The following is a 23403-nucleotide window of genomic DNA, read 5'->3' on the forward strand; positions in this document are numbered from 1 at the left end:
GGGGGCGGCGGGAGCGCGCGCAGCGCAGCCCCGCCTCCCGGGGGGGGAAAGAGACGCCTGCCAGCCAGCCGGATCTTTAGGGATCACCCTCCTTGGGGTGGCCACTTGGGGCGGAGGGCGAGGAGGCAACACCCTCGATCAGCCCCAGCAGGGAAGCTTCGCCCTCGTCCCCCCCCCCTTTGCCAGGCGCTTCTCCATCCCCAACACGCGCGCTTGGGCGTTTGGATGGAGAGATTCCCCACCCCCGGTGGGGGGGGGGGGCGTTGGTCTGCCACCCCTGCGCGACCCTGAGCCCTAGAGATCACTTTCCAGCAGGTCTGGAGGTGCCTCGTTGCCCCTCCCTCCCCACCACCCCATCCCTAAGCATCTGTGGGGAGAGAGGGGGGTGTTCAGACAAGCACCCCACCCCTGCGATCCCATCTGCAGGATCCCAAATCCGGGCTGGGGGGGGGTAGACGGCTGAAATGTCCTCAAAAAAGTCGGCTTTCGAGACCCAGAGGGGTGAGCGGGCCCCGTTGCAAAGCCCACCCCCGTCAAGAATCCTGTGGGACTCTCAGGCTGGCCTTTTGATTATAATTGAATTGCCCATTCAAGGTGGGTGGCTTCTCGGCATCAAAGCTCGAGAAAGTAACTTCTTCAAGCCCTGGGGTGCAGTGTGCCCCTTATATTCGCCCGCTGCAAGGGAAGGCTGTGTTTTCATATGGCATTGAAATGGCACAGACACTTCCACTTTGACTCAGGCAGCAAAATAACTTGGGTCAGCCTTTGCCTTATTCCTGGAGAGGGTTGGCCTGTCACTCCACTACCCTTGGAAACAGAGACCTTTCACGCCATACCAGAATCCTCCGTCCCTGGAGGGTGATTCCCTAAAGATCTGATTGGAGCCCTCCTCATTGTTACAGATTCGTTTGCATCCAGAAATCCCACTTAGTAGCTGGAATCTAGTCGTAAATCAGGACTAGAGTAACCCATTGACTCAGAGGAAGGTGTGGAGGAGCTGACTCACCCAATCCCCACTGATTCAGTGGGCCTGACCTTGTTGCAACTTAACTCCTCAATTTCAGCTCTTGAGAGTCATCCCTATGCATGTCTTAGAAGAGGCAGCGCTAGCCTAGGATGCCGAAGCATTTAAAGACTAACCACTCTCTTTTATAGCACGTCCACGAGAACCCTCATTAAAAGATAACTGTTAAGTCTTTAAGAGAGCACTAAGTCTCAACCGAAATGTAAGCCTCGTTGGTTTCCACGAAACTCACGGCGGGGAAGGGAGACAACGCAGGATTTCAGCTGGAAGGAAGCCGAGTGGTTTCCAGCAAAAGTGCCATAAAGAACAAGGAGAAAATAAAAAGTCTGATAACCCAATCGAAAGCAAACAGAGAGGACGGGAAGGAGGATCAAGATTTGCAGACATAGATTGTGGCCCTAAGCGTGTTGACTCAAAGGTTAAGTCCTGCCTGAATTCAAGAGCGTTGGTCCCTAGGAGAAGAATATTACTGTATTCAGGGTAATTTCCCCCAATGGAACATTATTTGACCAATATGTTTTGCTGTTGGTTTTTCTTTAATTCCCTGCTTTTTTTCTACTGGGTCAAAGCACTGGTCTGCTGCCTTTCCTGCCACAGCCTAATCCAGTTTTTCCACCCCTTGGACATTTGTTTGTAAAGCAATTATTCTTGATATTAAGATTTCCCCCTCCCCTCCTTCTATGACCTTTCACAGATACACAAGCAGAGAGAACAGGTTTATGGGGATTCATTGCAACTCAGACACGTCTCGCTCGCCCTGGGTTTTCTGACTTGGTTGAGGGTGGATCATCAGATCTTACCATCCCAAGATCCTGTTCTCTGGAATCGCTCAGGACCAGAAGAGCAGCTTGCTACTCAAAGTAAGAGAGGAGGATTACTCAGTGGAAGCATGACTTATAGGGGAGCATTACTCGGTGGAAGACCACACTGTAGACCCCAAGCTACAGATGCTGGGAAGCAGGAAGACGGCAGCGGAGGAAAGAAGGGTGTGCCATATGACCCACGCTGAGTAGACCTAAGCTAGGCTGCTGCCTGAAGTATGGTGGGGGATGTTCTCCCACTGGCAAGCAGAGTTCCATGTTGGACGAACAACTGCTAATCCAGTTTTTGTGCCCAAAATGGGGGTGGTCCCCATCTTTTCTTTTTTTGACTCAGGCAGCAAAATGTTGGGGATGGCCCTGGTTTTCCCAGCCAGCTGGGCCCAATCCTCGTGCCCTCTTTGGGCTCCCTTTAGACCATGCAGATGCATTTGGGAGCTGGCATGGCCATTTCCCACCATGCCCTGGGGCAAAATCGGGCTTCAGTGGGTCACACCCCCTCCATTCCACAGGAAGGCTGCCCCGTTCTGCCTAACGGTAGGGCTGGGCCATGCGTTGTGCTGCTGGAGTGCCTTCTGCTGAGCCAAGACTGTGGATCCTACTAGCTCAGTACTGTCTACCTTGGTGGATGGTGGCCCAAGCAGAGAGGTCTTTTCTATCAGCATCAGCCCGAATCCTTTAGCCAGAACATGTGGCCACCCTGATGTTGCCAGATGGCAACTTCCATCGCCTCCAACCTCAATCGCTGATAGGAAGGATGATGGGGAAAGTAGTCCAAGAACATTGGGAGGACCATGTGCTCCTCATCCCTATCTTAAGGAAAGGATGTATTCCTGATTCCTGTGGGGGTTTCTGTTTTTGAAAATGTGCCTTAAGTCCTTATCTGCCTGCTTCAAAAGATTCCCTTAAAAAAATCCCAACCCTGTGGTTTTTCCAAAGGGAGATTTGATAACCTCAAACAGTATTCCTTCTAAGCTCTCTTCTTCCCACAGGTGTAGAACGAGAAGAGGAGGAATTAGGCAACGTGGGTGTAGGTTGCCAGCTTCTCTATTGTTCCTTGCTCCTCTGTCTCTGACATCAGCTTAATCTACAAACACAAGCAGGGTGATTATGACTTTATTTCCCCCCCCCCCGGCTGTGAGATGTTTCAGCTGCTGATCCAAGCTATGGTAAAGATTGGGGACCTCACTGGGTCATTGTTTTCCTGATTAATTAGCAATAAGGAAACTGAGTCCCAAAGGTAAAGATGGAGGTCAGGTTGGGTTGAGTTGTTTCTCTCCGATTTTCTGATAATGTGGAACTGAGCCAAGAGACTACATCTGTGGAAAGGCAGTTGTTTGTGAGGTCAGGATGTTATTTCAGCCTGAGCAGGTTTGGGTCAAGATTCCTACATTGGTGGAGAGCTGGTCTAGATGACCTCTCGTACAGTTTCCAGCTCTGCCATTCTATGCTTTCACCACATCTTTCTTGCTAAGACAGGGCTGCCGAGACCATACCTAAATCCTGCCAAACTGCACCTCTCCTCCTGCTCCCTGGGCGCAGAAATGCTTTCGGGAGCTCCTGGGTCAAGAAGGACGGCTAAGGTAAGAGATGATGGGCATTGTTGTCCGAGACCTGGGAAGGACCCACAGATTCCCTGCCTTGCAAAATGGACTGGACCCTTTGTAGAGCTTCCAGAAAGGCCGGTGCCTTCCCCTACTGATGATGGATTGGCACTTGGCAGGGGAAAGGACCCGATTTGGGAAGCATCTCCATCGAATAACAAACGTCTGTCCTTCCATTCAGCTTTATTCCGCGGCCTCCTTGGCAGCCAGCCTGGTCTAATTAAGAGTTTATTACCCAAAGTTTTTCCTCTCTTTTGGGAGAAGGATAAACAGAACCTAAACAAAGGAGGCCCTATGAATATGAGCAGAGATTTGTTGGGAGAAACAAACACAACGGGTTCTGCATCTTTTCTGACTGAAAGGTTTTCAATGGTGGGTTGTCATCTGAGACTGCCAAGGGTCCGGGATGAGGTAGGGGGAATCATCCTAGCCTGCTTAGGCTGAGAGGGGGGCAGGCTGGCTTTTTTTTTCACAGTATAGGAGATAAGCTATGGTCTAAGAAATCAAGTTGCAAGGGCTAAGGGCGTTTGTTTTTAGACACGCCTTAAAACCCTGATATTGGTTCAAGTGAGTAAGAAAAAGCTGTGCTTGTTTACAAGCGACATAATTTTTTTTTTTAAGATACCACAATTTAATATAATCATCATGTGCTATCAAGTTCATTCTGACTTATAGTGACCCTTTTCAAAGTTTTCTAGATAGAGCGTACTCAGAAGTGGTTTACCCTTCCCTTCCTCTAGGGGGAGCCCTGGGGCGGTGCAGCTGGCCCAAGGCTACCCAGGCTGGCTCTCCTCGCAAAAGGCAGAGTTGGGAATTGAACTCTCAACCTCGGGCTCCGCAGTCAGATGCCTAAACCACTGAGCTACCCAGCCAAACATTAATATACTAAACATTAAACGCTAGATAATCTTGTTCAGTCAGGGATGGGAAAGAGTTCTCCATCCTCTAGAAGCAGCCACATATTTTTTTTTTAAAAAAAGGTCATCTTTGCAGTCCAAAGTGTGAAAAGATACTGTTGTGGACTACGGCTCCCATCTGCACCCAGCCTGCTTGTAGCCCGCAGAAGTAACCGAGCTCCATCGAAACCTAACAAGGCCACCTCTAACTGCGACACCAGGAGGGATTTTGGTGAAGCTGGGCCAAGCAACAGGCCGTGGGAGGGTCGAGCCCTTGCTTGGTATGCGGGAGACCCAAAGGTTCGATCCCGGGCTTCTCCAGGTGAGGCTGGTGAAGACAAACCCTTGGAAGGGGCTGCAAGTCACAGCTCGGTGGAATAAATCCTTTGGCTCAGGATTTATTCTGGTTTTAATGTCCAGAATGGAACCCACACACCTGTTGTCTTGTGGCCCCAACAAATAGCAGAACGGTCTTCTCCAGGCCTGGTTTGTGAGGACGTCCCCTTCGGCTTACAGTGAGCCGGGTAGATTTCTGAGCCATGTAAGATGCTCAGGAAACAGTTTGCTAAACCCATCCTCCAGTGCAATTCCATGTTTCGAACCCAGGCCTCCTTAGCCCAGGTCTCATCCTCTACCTGCTGCACATCACGTGGGCCTGTTTCTCCTATGAATAGGCAAAGTGGGATGTGCAGTAAAATGTTAGGCAGTTCCTGTTCTGGGTTCCAGCCAGACCGTCCGGTCAAGGCCTCTTTCAGAATATGCTCCGTTTCCTCCGCCTTTGCGTTCTGTCCTCTCCATGGAGTCCTCATTCCATGACAGGGGAGCATGCTAAGTCCTTGTTAAGCAGCGTGTGTGTATGTGTGTGTGTGTGTGGGGGGGGGGTTCTCTCACAGTTGTATGGCTTTCTTCCTGTTTTATTTCTAAAACTAAAAAAAGGAGGGGGGGGGGAAGAAGGGAACGAAAGACCGAAAGCACAACTAAAGAAAACACAAAAATACAGCACTCTGATACATAATGCGCTCGCCTCCACTGGGACCATCTGGCAATAGAACCAATTTTTCCTCCATTGATGGAGCCCCATTTCTCCTTCCAAAACAGGAACTGAGTCTTGCAAAGGTGCACAAACCTTCCCCTTGATTAACACAAAATCAATAAAATCTCCCAAAATAGCAATACAAATACTGTATTCTTTTTTATTTCACCCTTCTTTTACTTTAATAATACACGTTAATTTATCATGAGCAGCTGTATTCCAGACTTCTTTCTACCATTCACTAAATTGAAAATCATGCCTAATGTTCTAGTTCCTTGCTATAATTTGCCTGCCTGCCTGCCTACCTACCTACCTACATACGTCTGCAAACCTTAAAGTTCCCCAGGATTGCTGATCTCTCCCTCTTGTGTGCAGATGTTGAGGTTAGACCGTTTCCAGTTGCCCAAAGGTACCGCTAGACAACAGTTCCCATCAGTCCAAGCCAACAAAGCCCATGATGCTGGGTCTCCATCAATGGTAAATGATGCTGGGAGATGAGATGCTTCTCTCTCTCCTCCCATCTCCCCCTGTTATGATTCAGATGTGAAGCCCATGCCTTCTCCCCGACTCCATCAGACTGGCTGAGCGAGTGACAGTTATGAAATATGCATGGCTCCCTAAATGGAGAAGATACCATCTGGCTGAGCTCGGAGAGCTTACAGGCATTTGGCAAAGACAGGGCCGTGTTGTGTGTTGGTGGTGTTAGGTGCTGTCACAGTTGCCTTCAACTTATGACAACCCTATGAATGAGCAGTCTCCAAAGAATCTTGTCCTCAACAGCCCTGCTCAGCTCCTGCAGACTCAAGGCTGTTGAGGAATTTAGGGAGTCAGTCCATCTTGTACTGGGTCTTCCTCCTCTCCTGCTGCCTTCCACCTTTCCAGCATGATTGTCTCGTGATGTAGAAGATGGAACAGCCTCCGTTTCAACATTTTTGCCTGCAGAGACAGTTTAGGCTTGATTTGGTCTAGGATCCACTTGCTTTTCTTTCTGACAGTCCAGCCTGTCCTCAAAGCTCTTCTCCCGCCCCCCCCCCCAGCACCACTTTGCAAACAAAATACATGATGCAACTCACATACAGTAATAGGGACCAACAGGAATAAATATGGACCAACACAGTTGCCTCTGTTCTGGATTAGTCTTGAGGCCATGGCTAAGATGACTGCTCTGATAAGCAGCGTGAAATCTTGTGCTTTCCAAAATGTCCAGAATTTGGAGGAATTCCTTTTTTTTATTTTTTTTGGTACTCCCAAGATTGGGGAGCAGTTGCAGTTCGGTTAAGATGCCCCCAGCCATCTCTGGTAGGCACAGGGAAGGATCCTGGTGACACCCCTGGAGAGGCATGGCTGCCAGTCAGAGCTGGTAATATGGGGCTGTATGGACCGAAATTTTGATTTGGTGGAAAAGACAAATCTTCATATTAGCTTTTTTCAGAGTGGCCTTTGTCAGCATGACTTCCTGGCCTCCCAAGCCTCTGTTTTCCACCTTGGTCCAAACGTTTGTCGCACTGCTTCATGGCATCAAATTGGGAGCTAAAACTCCTTGGTGAGTAGGGGAGCCTTCTGCACTGTGCCCCAAGGTGCCCCTCTGCCTGAGACAGGATGAGAAGTGCTACGGCCCCCTCTCACCTGAGTCAGGTGGTTATTTGGCTGCTCCCCACCCCCTGATCTCTTGGCCCCGAAGATCCCAGTGACGAGGCATTATCCCCATGATTGTCTGAGAAGTGGTCATGCAACAGCAGGAAAGAGGCAGCGGTAGAAGCTAGGTTTAAGATAAAGAGATTAGTGGATGGCTCAGGCAGCAGAGATAGGGTGGTGGCCACGAATTCCACTGCCTGAGGTGACGGCCTCATCCTGTTTAGTAGCCAGCCAGCTTGCAGCCTTCCCTAGTGGATTCAGACAACACCTACCATCATCCTTCACCTTTGCCCTAGGGAGCGATCAAATTAACTCTGGGGCATCATTCCATAGCAGTGGGTTTTGTGTGTTGGGTTTTTGTTTTTTGACCCAGAGTCTCAACAGACAGAGAAACCTGGGTTTCAGCTTTCTCTGCAGAGAGACTGTGTTAGAAAGACGCTTGTGTGTTCCCTGGAAGGCAAGTGACAGGAGAGGCAGGACGGATCGCGGCCTCAAACAAAGCTTTATTCATCGGGCCCTTTGGGGCTGGTTCTCTCTCTCTCTCTGTGTGTGTGTGTGTGTGTAATGAACAGAGCAAGTCTTCAGCTGTGTGAAGAGGAGGGATGGAGAGGGGCTGGTACAGTCAGGAGCAGAGCTTCTGATCCAGACTTCAGCAGCAGTACAGCTGATGTAATGGTCATTTCTGAAGTGTAGGCGCTCACCCCTCCCCGCCCCGAGAAGACTTGCAACGTTGAACACAATCAGAATTTCAGAATCGCATCGGTCTGTGTTATAGGCGTGAAGAAAACAGTAATATCATCATTGTTTCATTTCTCGGATGAGACAGGCGATTCCAAGGAAGCAATTAGAGATGGGCACAAATTAGAAAAATGGGCGATTCGTTTGGTTTTGCAATTTGTTGAGACTGAGGTTCAGAAGTATCCTTTCCCTTTCTGAAGCCAATAACACACCCATGCATGTAATATACAAAAACAAACAACTCCCTGACTCCTAGCAGAGACACAAGCAACCTATTCCCTGCTTCTATTTCGAGGTCTCTGCAAGCAGGCATCTATTAATTTTTGTGATTTTCTAAAAGTGTGCAAAAATCAGTTTTGTAAATATGTACGTTCTTGCAGAGACTAACAACAACAACAACAACAACAACAACAACAACAACAACAACAACAACAACCCAACTCAAGTTACCATCACACAAGGCAGGAGGAACAACTGTGCATTGTTACATTCTTTGGAGTGAGGCAGAAGGCAGAGCTCAATCTACCAGCAGGTGATTGAAATAGATGGGCAATGGATTTCGGATTCCCAATGATTTAGCTACAGATGCAACAAATTATACCTCACTGCACCTCCTACTCCAAAGGAGATTGATCACATGATGAAACCTTGGGATAACGATGACAGGATTTTTGAGCAGAAGGGTGTGAGCTCTGGATAGTCCTGTTACAAACCACCCTGGGTCCCTTTGGGGAGAAAGACGGGATAGAGATATTTTATATAAATAAATAAGTCCCCATCCCCACCCTGGTTCAATAATTCCTTCATTTTTAGAAGGGGATTCCAGATTTTCCTTCTCGTCTGCAATAGCCTCGGTCCATTCGCACAGTTTTACAGGGAATCTTGGTATCCTCCCTGGGCTCTTGCAACCATTCTGTGCTCCCTCCTGGCCTCTCCTCACAGTTTTAGAACAGAAATCTCGAAAAACCTTAAGGAGAGAAAGAGGAGATGATTGTACAAGAGTAGCTTTAAGAACCCTCAAACCTCACCCCCGGTCCTCCGAAAGCCATCTGCACGTCCCGTCTCAGTGGATGGGACCTCGGAGAGTTTAAAGGAAATGTAAAATGGACCCCACAAAATTGATTCCAGAAAATCGAGCCCGTGAGCCTGAAGGTTTCATCGTTCATCCTGTCCAGGCGCTGAAGGCCGTTTCCATGATATACTGGAGTATTCTTGTCCAAACTCTGGCTACGGCTGAAAGGAAATGAGCAACACAACTCCTCCTCCTGGTCATCCATTTTGTTGCGACCCAGCCTGGTCTGTTCCCCCCAGTAAGCGGCTCTCCCTTATCTCCAGTTCCAGCTGGACAGAGCTTTGTTCTCAGGGATGAAAAGCAACAATTTGTCAGTTTTTGAAGCTGGCCTCCCCTCGCCGCTTCTCCTGTTGATCAACCCACCCTCCCGCCCCATCATCATCTCTGGTGATGGCCAACGCAGAACGCCGTGCCAAAAGGGAACGGGCAGAATCTGACCAGCCTTGTGCTGCGTAGACCCAACATCATAGAAATGGTGGTCTGCGTGGTTGTTCTGGTGACCTGTCATGTCCTCTGATCGGGCACTCCTTTGCCCTCTTGGCCGAACGCTTGGTCACCTGGTTAAGGATGCAACGGGGGACCGAAAACTGAAGCTCTGCATATCCATTTCCATAGTCAGATTCCCAAGGAGAGTCCAGAAATGAAGGTAGCTCTTCAACAAACCAATGGTAGCAGTTTTCATCTCCAGTGAAATTGGGTCTTTTGTAAAGCTAATGGATCTTCGTTGCCGCTGGCAATAAAAGACCCAATTCCACTGGAGATGAAAACTGCTACCATTGGTTATAAATTTGCAGTTATAACTAGGGATTGTTCTGGAGAGCAAGTTCTGTCCTGGTTTCTGGGCCTCCTCCTTTGGCCGAGAGACCACCCTAACTGGGCCAGCCATAAAGGCTAGCTTCCCTACGTCAAAACAAGCAGGGAGGAATGGAAGCCCATCGCCAGCCACCACCCTCCAAGAGTGGGAGGCACTCTTCCGTGGCCAGTGGCACCAACTCTAACCAAGTCAGCATACCATGGCCTTGATAAGAAAAGTTACTCTTGTGCCAGTGGTTCCCCACCTTGGGTCCCCAGATGTTCTTGGACTACAACTCCCAGAAATCCTGGCTAGCACAGCTAGCAGTGAAGGATTCTGGGGACTTTAGTTCAAGAACACCTGGGGACCCAAGGTTGGGAACTGCTGTTTTAGACAAACGTACTTTCTTTCCATGCTCACGGCTCCCACTAAGCAGTGACACGGCATCCATGCAGCAGCGCAGATAATGGGTTTCCAACTACAGATTTCCCATTTAATACACGGTGGGTAAGGAAAAACCGACAGCAGAGGCTAAAAGCTTGTGCTTCCCTTTGGGAAGGGCAAGTGCCATCATGCTTCAGAAGGACGTCATGAGCATTTCCAAACTAGAAAGGTGTCCCTAAAAGGAATAGGACCTAAGAAGATCATGCTTTGCATAAAAAATAAGTGCAAGCTTACAAATGCAAAATTACAAATGCTGTCTGTAATTCGGATAGAGTTATTATCCTACATCTGGCCTGCTGGATAGCTCAGTGGCTTCTGGCTGTGGAAGCAGAGGCTGGGAGTTTGATTCCCCCACTGGGATTCCTGGGAGAAAAGCCAGCCTGGGTGGCCTTGAGCCAGCTGCACCATCCCAGGGCAATAATACATCTCACTTGATTGGGGAAGGCTGTACCCAAATGGCCTGGGTAGTGGCTTGAAATGATGGATAAGCACAGGGGTTGGGAGTTCGATTCCCCACTGGGCCTCCTTGACAGGGTCTGGACTTTGTGATCTAGGGTCCCTTTCATCTCTGCTATTCTAAATTTATTATAGATTTCTATTCAGCCTATCCTGTCTGTGAATGACGGGCACTTCAGAGTCCTTGATCTCCCTTCTTCTAGCACTTCATCTTTAAATCAGATTCAGGCTGGAACGCCCTTCAAATCGAAGACCTCCTCCCACTTTTGACGACTGTCCTCCATCCACAAAGGACATGTGGCCACTGAAGCAAGAATCAGGAAGATCATCTCCTGTGGGATCCAACCTCTTCTCAGTCGAGTGGTATCCAATCAAGACGTACCAGCGCTTAAGGTGTGTATCTCTTTACTCGTCCCGACATCATTTGCTCCATCGCCCTCTTGTTTCTTACTCCGTAGAAATCCCATTCAGGCTACAAGGGTCTACAGGCTCCTTTCCAGGCTAGACCTAGTGAGCATTAAAGGCTCTGCATCAGAGGAGACACAGATGTTGGCTGGCGCTGTGAGGATGAGAAACCTGGCTTTCTCTGCAGAAGTTGGGCCCAAGGTTGGGGAAGGACGTCCGATGGTGAACAAGCCTCGCCTGGAGAGCAAACGTCTAGCTACGACGGCCCAACAAAAAGCTTTTATAAGCAAATATGAATGTGCGATGTCCTGAAGTGACTTTTATGTCCGGGCAGGAATTTCAGCCTGTTAAGTTTCACTGGTATTTGCTCAGGAGCCCGTGAACCAGGGTTTCAGTTTTTGCAGGACAAGGGGGACCTCCTCTGAAACAGGCCAGTGGTCGTGGCAGAACTCCCTGGAAGGAGGAAGGGGGAAATGTGATGCTTTTGACTTGGTCAAGAGAAGCGGCTTAAGGATCCTGATGTAAAGAAGGCATGGGCTGAAGGGAGATCTGGACCAGTGCCTCGGAAGTTACAGTGGACCCTTGACTTACGGAATTAATCCGTATTGGAACGGTGGCTGCAGGTCAAAAAGTCTGTAGGTCAAGTCTCCACTGAGCTACAGTGCATTGAAAACCGATTAATCCCGTAACAGGCCATTTTTGTTCCATTTTGGTTTTTTTCTGGTCTGTAAGTCAATTCTCAGTCTGCAAGTCAAACCTAAATTTTGCATCCAGAGAAGTCTGTAACTCAAAAAGTCTGTAAGTCAAGCCGTCTGTAAGTCAAGGGTCCACTGTACTTCTTTAAAGTAAAGGTGCAATCACAGGGTTACTGAGCTTGCTTTCTGGAGCACCTCCAGCCTGGTCTGGTTCCATCTATTTTCCCGCACGACGCACAAGAAATCGCGAACCAGCCCAACGTGCTCTGTGCTTGATCTGGATTTATTTATTTTTTTTAGCCAGCTTTAGCTCTTTTTTGGATCTGGCCTGGAGCACTCAGGACCCCCTTTGGATGGAAGGGTTGCTTCAAAGGGCCCCTCTATAGACCGCAGCCAGCAAAGAGAGCCTTCCTGATGCAACCCAACCTGATCTTGATATGGCTGCCTGGTTGGGCCCTAGTTTATTTACACCAGAGCCGCTCTTGACAGACAGAAAAAGGAGGAGGGAAAAGTTGTGTCCTATGCTTTCCAAAACAAGTGGGGGTGGTGTGAACAGGATAGAAATGTGTTGCTGTTTATTTTCCTAAATGGAACCATCATCATCATCTCTCTCTCACACACACTCTTCATTTTAAAAGGCAACGTCCAGGAATACCATGATTGCTTCGCTTCCAGTGCTGTCGCTCTGAGTCTCTGGCTCAGCCACCTCGGCCATAACACGCAGGGGCCTCTCAAGCCGGTTTTGAGTTTCTTCACCTCCTCGCCATTGTTCCCACCTCTCGAGGCCTCCTCCCCCCCCCCTCCCTGTTCAGTCTCCGGCAGCTGCTTTTGGTTACTGAACACACTGTAAGCCCATCCGATCCACTCAGGTCGCCTTTGTTCCCTTCTCCAAGGTAAGTTGCTGTGTGGGCGGTGAAAATGCCACATTTTCAGGCTGTGTGGTTTGAGCGTTCCTTGTGCACCAGCTCTTTGTTGTTGGTCAGTCGTTAAGTCGTGTCCGACTCTTCGTGACCCCATGGACCAGAGCACGCCAGGCCCTCCTGCCTTCCACCGCCTCCCGGAGTTGGGTCAAATTCATGTTGGTCGCTTCGATGACCCTGTCCAGCCATCTTGTCCTCTGTTGTCCCCTTCTCCTCTTGCCTTCACACTTTCCCAACATCAAAGTCTTTTCCAAGGAGTCTTCTCTTCTCATGAGATGGCCAAAGTCCTGGAGCCTCAGCTTCAGGATCTGTCCTTCCAGTGAGCACTCAGGGATGATTTCCTTCATAATGGCTAGGTTTGATCTCCTTGCAGTCCAGGGGACTCTCAAGAGTCTCCTCCAGCACCACAATTCAAACGCATCAATTCTTCGGTGGTCAGCCTTCTTTATTGAGCCCCTAGCACAGGTTGGTAGGGGCGAGGAGATGGGCATCCAAGCACTAAAGATACCACACACAAAACTAATCTCGTTCTAATCTATGAAGTTTTAGAGAACTTGGGTCTAAGCTCTCTCAAGGACCGCATCTCCCTTTTTGAGCCTGCTCGAGTGTTAAGGTCCTCAGAGGAAGCCTTTCTCTTGGTCCCACGGCCTTCACAGGTGTGTTTGCTGAATACATGGGAGAGGGCCTTCTTCACGGCTGCTCCCAGACTTTGGAACGCCCTCCGGCGGGAGGCCCGGCTGGCCCCTTCGTGGCTGTCTTTCTGCAAGCAGGCAAAAACTCTTCGCTGCGAGTTTTCCCTCGGCAAAAAGAGTGAGATTTTTAAATGGATTGTTGTGTCTTGTTTCTTCGAATGTGTTTTGGGTGTTGCTTTTGTTTAACCCTCTTTTAGTGTGGCATTGGTTTCAACATTTTCCGTATTTGTATACTTACTCTTTTTAGCTTTCAATATTATCTTTTAATGATGTCAGACGCTTTGGGTCCTTCTGAAGGAAAAAGATGGGGTAACAAACCAACCAACCAAGCAAAGGTTCTCCTCATCCAGGTCCACCCAGCCTGAGATTTGTCTCTGCCTGGCAACCTGGCGAAGCAGAGCTGTCCCTGAAGAGTTAAGCCTATTCCTTAAGATCGGGCAACCCTAAGGCATACATAGTCATCAAGTCTGGTAACATAGAGCTGTCAGGGCCACCAATAGCCATCAATAGCATTATCCACTCATAAAGATAAATATTCATACAGTTGTTTTGAGGCTGTGCTCCTTTTGAGGTGGAAGGACTTCCCAGAGCACAAATCATCTTTACCACACCCCATACATCCGCTGTTCTACTCTTGCCAGATTATGGGGCTTCTACGAAAAGCTTTAGGAGCCAAATCCATTTTCCCTTGTTCTCTGGAGAGGCTCTCTCATTGGGCTAGTGGGTCACACTCTGTGGGCTTCTGAGCAGGATCCTGGCGTGTTTTGGTGTCTCAATGCTGCCATCTAGCAGGTGGAGTCTGCCATCAAACTTGGACAAAGCCGGGCGGGGGTGGGAGGGGGGGAGAGAAAGCAAGCTGAAGGGAAGAGAGGACATGTTGTGAGGAACGCGGGATTGGACCCTGGTGACCCTAGCCAGCTTGCCGTTGGCCACACTGGCTAACCAAGGGTCTGTGGAATGGCCACGAGTAAGAGGGAAGCGCTGTTGCACTCTCTAGTTCTTACACATGAGATGTGTAGACACATGACAGGAGTGCCGGACTGGCCTCTAACATTTGCTGCTGGTTTTTAAAGGCGAACCTTTCCTTCCACAGGACCTCCAAAAGTGGACATGTCAGCCGATGCGCCAAGTAAGCGGGTGGCCGTACCCACTTCAGAGGAGGGCTGTCACTGAAAAAAAGGGCAGCCAGGTCAACAGCCTCCTCTTTCTTCCCATTTGAGGGCTAAGACCTGAAATAAGGGGGCGCGTCCTTGTGATGTCACAGAAGCAGGGCAGGTAAAGGTTGGGAGCGAAGCAAGTGCCATAGCCGTGAAACCATCCTTGCACTCAGAGGATGAGTCCTGCCGCCATCTTGGAACGGGCACCCAAGCTTTAAGGCTGCACCTCGCCTCAACCTCAAATGTTCTTATCCCAAAGTGTCACTCGCTCTCAGTTTTGTCTTCCAGGGAATTGAAGTGCTTCCCTGAGCCTTCAGCAGCCCCCCCCCCCACAAGACCAGGCGACTCTACTGAGCCAAAAGGATCCAAGCAATACTTTTTCCAGCCTTCCAATATAGAACCAGAGCTCGTGAACCCAACAGTTGATTCTGATGTAATCCCTTCGCACTTCCGGCATGGCAGAGAGAGACCAAATGGAGTTCTAACGGCCTCCTCCCAGGACATCGGAACTGAGTGGGTCACAGAAGGCAGCATCCGTGGTCAGGAGATTTTGGACAGGCAAGAACGAAGCCTTTGCCCAGAAAAGTGATGAGACCGGCCATTCTTTGTGAAATTCACCACCATGAGCAGAGAAAGGTGGTAGCCGGCTCAGAAGAGGCCTTTTGAAAAACTCCCAGCTTTGCCAGCCAAAAGTCCTCCATAGCCTTTATCTACAAACTCGCGTCATAGAATAATTGAGCTGGAAGGGGGCCTACAAGGCCATCGAGTCCAACCCCCCACTTAGGGCAGGAATTCAAATCCAAGCCGATTGGGCAGATGGGTGTTGAATTTTCTCTTCAACGCCTCCAGCGTTGGAACACTCACCACCTCCTGAGATGGTTGGTTCCGTTGTCAAACTGCTCTAACAGGTAAGACGTTTTTTCCCTTCTATTCAGCCTAAATCTGGCTTCCTGTAGCTTTAGCCCATTATTACATGTCTGGCACTCTGGGATGATCGAGAACAGATCCTGCCCCTCCTCTGTACGACTACCTTTCAAGTATTTGAAAAATGTTATCCGATCTTCTCTCTGTCTTCTTTTCTCAAGGCTAAACCTGCCCAGTTCTTTCAGTCTTTCCTCCCAGGGTTTGGTTTCCAGCCCCCTGATCATTTTTGTTTCCCTCCTCTGAACTTGATCCAGTTTGTTGGCATCTTTCTTAAAGCGTGGTGTCCAGAACTGGAGCCAGTGTTCTAGACGAGGCCCAGCCTGTGCCGAAGAGAGGGGAACAAAGATGATCTGAACGGCAGTTGAACCAGCTTTGGATGGTGGCGATGGGATGACATCAGAAAGAAGGAAAAAGTCCTCTTTGAAAGAAGGGAGAGAGTTGGAGCTGATGGTTAAAGAAACCAGGCGTGACGCAAGGCCGTTGTTCCGGCCACTGAATCTGGCCCTTTGGATTTCCTCGCCTCCATTCCACCTTTATTCGTGGGCTGGAGCGCCAGGTTGCAGGCCCAGGAGTCAGGAGGAGTTCGATTCCCCCACTGTGCCTCCTGGGGGGGGGGAAGCAAGCCCATCTAGCCTTGGTCAACCTGTGTCGCCCCCAAGGCACCCAAGGACGTCGGGAATGGTCAAGCCCTTCGGAGAACTCTTTAAGAAAACCGTGGAAAAGGTTGCCACAAATCGGAACTGACCTGGTGGCGCACAGTTATTATGATTTATTGTGTGGGTGGGATAGACCCTCTTCCTGAAGGATTATGAAACTAGAATTATGCACGAGAGAACACCCCTTGAGATGGTTGTCCGTCCGACCCTGCCGGTCTCTCCTTCGGCCGCCCATGATAGATGCCTTCGGTTTTAGAGCAGGATCTGTAGCCTCCTTCCTTCCGTGTGCTGCTTCCCACCGTTGGGGATCAAAAAGCCACACGCTTGGTGGCGGCTCAGACAGCCCTGAGCTGGCCCATCTGGTGCGGCAGCTGGACAAGCATGTGGATCAGGGACGGCTTGTCTCAGCTTCGTTCCCAGGAAAGATGCTCCAAACATCTTTGGCAGGCAACGGCTCACCCACGTTGCGATGCACCGGAGGCGCCTGTGGCGAGGAAGCCGTGGGCGGTGGTTGGCTGCAAAGTTCCCCTATGTCACAGAAGGGGACAGCAGCTCCCGGGCTGCCATTGGCTGAGTTACCTTGATCTGACATAGACCCCTTAGGGAAGTCCCATTGTGGCCGATCTACAGCCAACAAGCTGTCCGATGGTTTTGCTGTGTGTCAAAAGGAAGAGCCACCTGGCCATGTTCTCATCTTTTTTTTTTCCAGTGGTGAAGGCAGTTCGTGTTGTTCTGCCAACTCCTGCGACGTTGCTGGAACCAGTTGTATTGGTTCTTGCCTTTCCATTGGACCATTTCAGCAACGTGGAGAGGGCAGATTTGCTGCTTGGGTAACAGCCTATCCTCCATACTACTTTACCCAGGCTTCATGCTCTGGAGAGGACACTTCTCGATGCAGAGCATGTTACCATAGTCTCTCGAGACTGAAGGATGCCTGACCGGGACAAACCTGTTCCAGTTTAGCTAGATCGGCTGGCCATGTTGGTGCCATTTCAAGCCATTGGTTTCACCGAGAAAGGAGGCAACAAGGAATCGTTCTGGGGAAGACCCGCCATGTTTTCTAGCTTCTTGGCACACTTGGGAAAGGGGGTGGGGGGAAGATGTTGTCTCTCTGCTCCAAAGCCTCTTTGTTCTGGTTGAGTCTATGCAAATCTATGTATATCTGGCCCCTGGGAAAGTGTATGTGTGTCTTCTTCCATGTTGACATCCCTTCAGGAACCTTCCATGTGGGAATATGGAAGTTAACGCCTGGAGTCTAGCCCTGTCTATTAGGGCCATAAAGAGACGGGTTCCACCTTTTGATCCACATTATATAATTTATTTATTTATTTATTTATTTATTGAATTTATATGCCGCCCACTCTACCCAGATGCTGACGACCATGGGATCCTCTGAGCCTTGTTGGGTCCCAGGCTCCATCATCCCCAGCCAATGATGGTGGATGATGGGAGTAGTAGTTTGTCAGCATCTGAAGGGTAGCATGTTCTCTGGTTTTGGGGTAGTGGCTAAGAGTGTCATGATTCTGGATGCCTTTAAACAAAACACACACACACACACACACACACACAAATGCTGCATCTTGAGGCTCTCTTACTGGGGGCACATCATGAGAAGGCAGGATTCTCTGAAAAAGACAATAATGGTAGGAAAAGTTGAAGGCAGCAGGAAAAGAGGAAGACCCAATACGGACTGAATCTCTAAAGGAAGCCACAAGCTTCAGTTTGCAAGAGCTAACCAGAGCTGTTGAGGACAGGACATTTTGAAATTCATTCCTTCCGAGGGCCAACGTACGTCAGAGGCAGCTTGATGGCACCTAACAACAGCAACAGAGTTTGGGCCAGACGAAATGCACCATCATAGAGCCTCGAGGCAAAGCCTGATGTGTCTGGAGGGTGGTGGTTCTTATCTCTGGAGGTGAGGTGTCCTGCTTTTTTGGGGGGTGTTGAGAAGTTTGGTGTCAAAGAGAGGCCTCTCACCCTTTCGGAGTGAAGGTTCTTGCCTCTGTAAGCCTGCACTCTTATTTCTGGTGGCGAGTGTCCGTTCCCGCACACTGCTACTCTGCATATCCTCAAAGGGCCGGAAAAGGGGGGGATTTGCGTAAGCGGAGTTTTCATGCTTGCACGGCTCGCTCTTCTAGCAGCTCAGAGGTGTCCGGAGAGGAAGGGTAGCTTCAACCTCTGGGTACGAACTTGACTGGGGAGCTGCAGCGCCACCGTCTGCCAAAGCCTGCAAACCAAGCGATGTGCCAAGACAGCTTCCCAGTTATTTATTTGTGTTGTGTGTCTATATTTCACAAGAGGGTGGGGCTGCCACCCTCCCGGTTATCCCTGTGTTGTCAAGGAAGCCAAACTTGACCCGGTTTATTTAAGTTTCCTTCCTCCCCTCCGGGCCTTGGCATGGACGCAGGCCTCGGCTCTCGGCTCCTTCTGACTCATTCCGGTTGCTGTGTGTCATGAGGTGGCTGCCTGGCTGGCTGGCTGCCTGCCTGAGCGAAGGCGGCCTTATGCGCAGAGGCGGCAGTGGCCGCTGAGCTGCACGGCCGGTGTTTTTACAGCTGCATCAAAGAGTCGGGCCGGCGGTCGGCTGAAAACCAACAATGCTCAGCGCTCCCTTCTTCAGGCAACTGGCGTGGCTGAGCCGCTGGCCACTGATTTCTGCACCTCTGCCTGTGAAATGCAGCAGAATTTTAATCTCACAATATCAGAGAGAAACCTGGAAGCTGAGCCTCCAGCTCTGTGCAACTGTGTGGGCCTGTGGGTTAAAAAAAAAACACAACCCTCTTTATGGGGGAAAATATATATATTATCATTTTCAGAGCATTCACTGTGCTAGTCTGCAAAACAACCTGTCCTTCAAGAAGGTTTGGCATGCATTTGGAAGTAACTCATCAAAGTAATGTAGTTACTTGCAACTAATTCCTTTTTTTGCTTTGTAACTAACACAAAAGCTACTTCTTAGGTGTAATCAGTAAGTTATTCAGGTGTAATGATCAATATCTAGTTACAGTACTTTTAAAGTGTACATCTTAACACAGGCTATGGGGTACTTTATTTATTCTTTCAGAAGACTTGCTCAGGTTTTCTAGGGGAAAGATCGGGCAAAGGTATACAAATAGTATGTGAAGTACAGAAATAGTAAGTAAAATGAAATTACATTTCATTTTTTAATTCATCTTAGGTAGCAAGAAAAGTATTGCCCTTTATGTTTTTATAAATATTTTCAAGGTGTAATATCAGAATTGGCCACTAGAGGGAAGCACTTTAATAAGCTTGCAACACGATTACAGTAAATTACTTGTAGGCGCAAATCGATGATAGAGTAACTTGACTGCTCAAAAGTAATGAGTAAGCCAATAAGTTCCTTTGAAATTTTGATTTTCCAAGTTGTGGATCGATGGTATATCTAGTTTGAATGTCCAGAACTACTGATGCTTGCCCTGCTTGCTGGGGACAATTCTTATTTCTTAGATTCTTTCACCCTCTGATTTTATCACTGTGCTTTCTGCTTGGAGGGTGCCATGTTCAAAGAGTGTGAATTCCTAGAATTATTGTCATTATCTAGAACTCCCCCTAAAAGTCCTGTTGCTAAATCTCTGCATACGGGTGTCTCATACACACATAGGGAAATTCACAAACACTGAAGTTTCAATCATATATACAAGCCACGGGGCATCCGTGGCCCACGGTTCCCAGCTGGTTTCATTTATTTTTTATTTCTTTCATTTATTTATTAGTGGGACTTACCTCCTAACCTGGGCGTTCCCCCTTCGTTCTGAGGATTGCCACTGGGCAAGGATTCCCCCTTCTTTTTCCCCCCCATCTGTAAAATCCCTAAGGGTGAAGTATGTTATCCATGAAAGGCTTGGTCTGTGAAATGTTGAAGGGTGTGCCAGGCGGACAGAAATGGCATCGTCTGATGGCACCGTAGGGCACGAGGCCATTAAATAGTGTTGTTGCCAGTTGCCAGTCGTCAAACGCTGAGTCACACGAAGGAAAGAAATTCAGCACGTTTGAACAAGCTTTTACGCAGCCCATGCTAGCTGAGTTTGCCAGGCTGATAATACAAGGGCAGAACCTGGGTTGCTCCTTCTGCTTGTCTGACTACCTATCTGTTCATCCATCCATCCATCTCTCTGTCCCTCCACCCATCTCTCTCAGTGGTGAATTTAAAGGCCAGCGTGTGAATTCCAGAGTCAGCAGCGCTAGAGATTTGCAACAGAAGTGAGAAGACAAGGGTGCTCCTGAGCAGGTCTAAAGGGCCTATCCAGAAGCCACGAGAACAAACCTGCAGAATCTGTTGAAACCAATCGATTTATGAACAATGCAAGAGGGAAAACATTTCCTCAACCTTATTGACAGAAGCATCTTGAATGTGTTTTCATGTGTCCAGCTGTGGCTGTCTGCTAAGGAGACAAAAAATCAAGGAAAGATCTTAGAAAGAAGGAGGAGGAAGTAAGCAAGCTCATGAATACCAGTCTACACGTAGTTCTAAAAAAGACACACAAAATAAATATCTGGATCCATTTGGCTATCTGTGTATTGCCCCCTCCCCAGTTCAGATCACTTGTTATGGATTTTGGTGCTCAGTCACAACAGATGGGACACTAGGTTGAGCTTCCTTTCCGCAAAATCTGGAGTTACCCAGATCATTGTCCATCCTGCACAGATTTTGCAAACTCTTAAAAAGGGCTAACTGGAGACCTCTGTCTCTTACCGGGCAGATGGACTGATCAAAGGTAACTGCAGCTTTAGCAACACACACATGACAAATTTGCCTCTAAGAGATGCAATTGTGTAGGGGGTGAAGCAACTAATGGGTTCCTTTGCTCTTTGTGAACATTACAATTCCCCTTAAGTGCATCGGATGGCTCATTGTGTCAGGAGCAGACCTTGCCGAGGGAAACACGCCTAGCACATCTAGACACAGATGGCTGGGTGCCAGCCACACCCCATCTGCTGTGGCTTTTAGGGGATTATGTCGCTGGTAGTCTGCTTTTCAAGACCTGAAGGCTTTCTACCCGATTATTCCAAAAGGTCCACTTTTAGGGAAGGGCAGACCTTCTTTTTTTTTTTTTTTTTTTTGCATTGGTCAAGAAAAGAGGAAGCGCATCACCCAGCAAAGACCCAACAGAGGAGATAAACTCACAGAGGTTTTCCTAGGCTAATTTAAAAAAAACAACAACAGAGGCCTCTTTCGAAATTTCCAGAGAAGTAGCTGATGCAAAATTAAAGCATCTGTTTCCCCCCCCCCTTTCATTCTGCCAGCAATTTGAAAAGATGTAGAGTCTTTGAAACGGACAGAGAAACAAAGCGGCCATGGGATTCGCCTTTATGATCTCTCTATTTATTTATTTGAAATATATTTTTACCCCGCCTTTCTCCTCCAAATGGACCCAAGGCGGCTGACATCATTAGAAGACAAGGTTTCAAGCTGAAAACAGTAAGTATACAAATGCAGAAAAGGATCAAACGAACACCACACTAAAAAGCAGTAAAGAAAGCAATACCAAAAACACATCCAAAGCAATAAGGCACAACAATCCATTAAAAAAAACCCACCCGGGCAGCCAGTCACTCAAAGAAGGCTGGCCTGAAGAGAAAGGTCTTTGCCTGCCTGCAGAAGGACAGCAAAGATGGGACCCGGCTTGGTCTCCAGTGGGAGGGAGTTCCACTGTCTGGGAGCAGCCACAAAGAAGGCCCTCTCCTGTATCCCCCACCAAAAGTATCTGCGAAGGTGGTGGGATCTCTCCTGATGATCGAAACAGAGCAGGCTCATAGATGGAGACAAAGTCCTTGAACATATTTGGTCCCAAGCCAGTATAGTAATAAGCAACATTTCCAGACTCTGAGTCTATTGAAAGAAAGAAATGTGGACATTAATGGAAATACAGAGAAATAAAGTTATATTTTTTTCCTCTTATAAATCAGGGAACAACCAATGAAGCCTAGCAAGTTTGTAGGATGCTGACAAATGCTTTTTCCCCACAACAGATTTTTTTTTCTGGGCTGCCCTTGGTTGAATCCCTGAGAGCAGCACTATTCTTACCGTATCCATCGCGCTGTCGGTGGGCCTGACCGCTTTCTCGCCCTGCTTCCCTCTGGAGGTTGCGTTTTAAGATACTGTATAGGACTTTTCAGAAAGAGCTTCTCCTTGCGGGATAATCCAGGTCAAGGAACGGGATGTGAAAATAATTAAGGAGGACGGTGATTAACACTGCGATTCTCTCTCTAGGAACTGTTGCTCAGCAGTTCTTTGAAAAGTAGGTAAGTAGGACTTTCCACGTCTGTCTGAGAAAATGGAAATAACTGGGAGGATTATGTAGCTGCTTTACCCAATAACAGGAGGGGGGAAAAGCATCTGGAAGGCAGATCAAATTAGATCTGGTGGTTTCGTGTCATGAATCTAACCACCGGCTCCATCTCACCTGGCAAAGTTGACTCTGATGGGTTATTAGCTATCTATGCCAAAGCTTGTTGCTTGTGCTTCCGCTGCCCCTTATGAGATCATCATCATCATCATCTTAGAACTGCACAGCCGGAAGGGACTCTACAGATAGTCAAATCCGGCTCCTGTCAAAGAGGCACAGTGGGGAATCAAACTCCAAGCTTCTTTGACCTCTAAGGCTATTGAGCCCAACTCCTTTCTCAGTGCAGGGATCCCAGTCATAGTGAATCTGACCGATGGTTGTCCAATGATCTCTTGAAGGCTTCCACCTCCGGAGTTTGTGGGTTCCATTGTCATACTGCTCTAACAGTTAAGATGTTTTTCCTGAAATTCCGCCGAAATCTGGCTTCCTGTAGCATGAGCCCATTATTATGTGTCCTGCACTCTGGGATGATCGAGAACAAATTCTGCCCCTCCTCTGTAGGGAACCCGTAAAGTTGAGAGTTACTTGAGTCTTGCCCCAAAATCATGAAATATACTATAGATGTAGATCTGCCTGAGCCTCACCCCGACAGTTCCAGCGGACAGGCTCCCTGCTGGCAGGTGCAGTGGGCTGTAGAAAAAGTCTCGGGTTATCCCGGGTGAATGCAGGATCACCCGCAGCGTGCGGATGGTGCCAGATTAGTGGCTCATGCCTTTTCTTTCACATATATCCCCAGTGCATCCCCGAATAAAATATCAGACTCTTTTTTTGCGGAGGTGGCGGGGGGGAAGATGGGTCTCGGGGTAGCTTTTTTTTTCCAGCTTGGTGTCTCCTCAGAGCCTGTGGTTGTTTTTGACCGCCCGCTTCTGGAGAACCCAGAAGGGCGTTTTGTATGTCAGCAAAGCCGTGCCAAGGCTAAGCAGTTCAAGGACCCGGATAAGGCGATAGCAGCCACAGCAGGGAGCTGGCCTGCGCCACTTTCACACACCCCACGCACACCTCCAGCACGGCAGCGTGACCTTGGGGAAGACATGGTGTATCTTCTTAACCACCTTTGCTTCCTTTAGCTCATT

General features: G+C 48.7%; 1 long non-coding RNA gene across 2 annotated transcripts; it reads left to right on the top strand.

The window, feature by feature from the left end:
* Nucleotides 1-4: 4 nt before the first annotated feature.
* LOC140702519 (uncharacterized) lies at nucleotides 5-20485 on the top strand. 2 transcript variants are annotated; one of them, XR_013539069.1, is made up of 5 exons: nucleotides 5-3425; nucleotides 10717-10906; nucleotides 12252-12506; nucleotides 14319-15290; nucleotides 16672-20485. It is a non-coding gene; the product is annotated as an uncharacterized LOC140702519 (long non-coding RNA). The 2 variants fall into 2 exon arrangements; XR_013539068.1 differs by having other exon boundaries at nucleotides 5-10906.
* The last annotated feature ends 2918 nt before the right edge of the window (nucleotides 20486-23403 follow it).

This window comes from Pogona vitticeps, chromosome 13 (assembly GCF_051106095.1).
Source record: "Pogona vitticeps strain Pit_001003342236 chromosome 13, PviZW2.1, whole genome shotgun sequence".
In the NCBI taxonomy this organism is placed as follows: domain Eukaryota; kingdom Metazoa; phylum Chordata; class Lepidosauria; order Squamata; family Agamidae; genus Pogona; species Pogona vitticeps.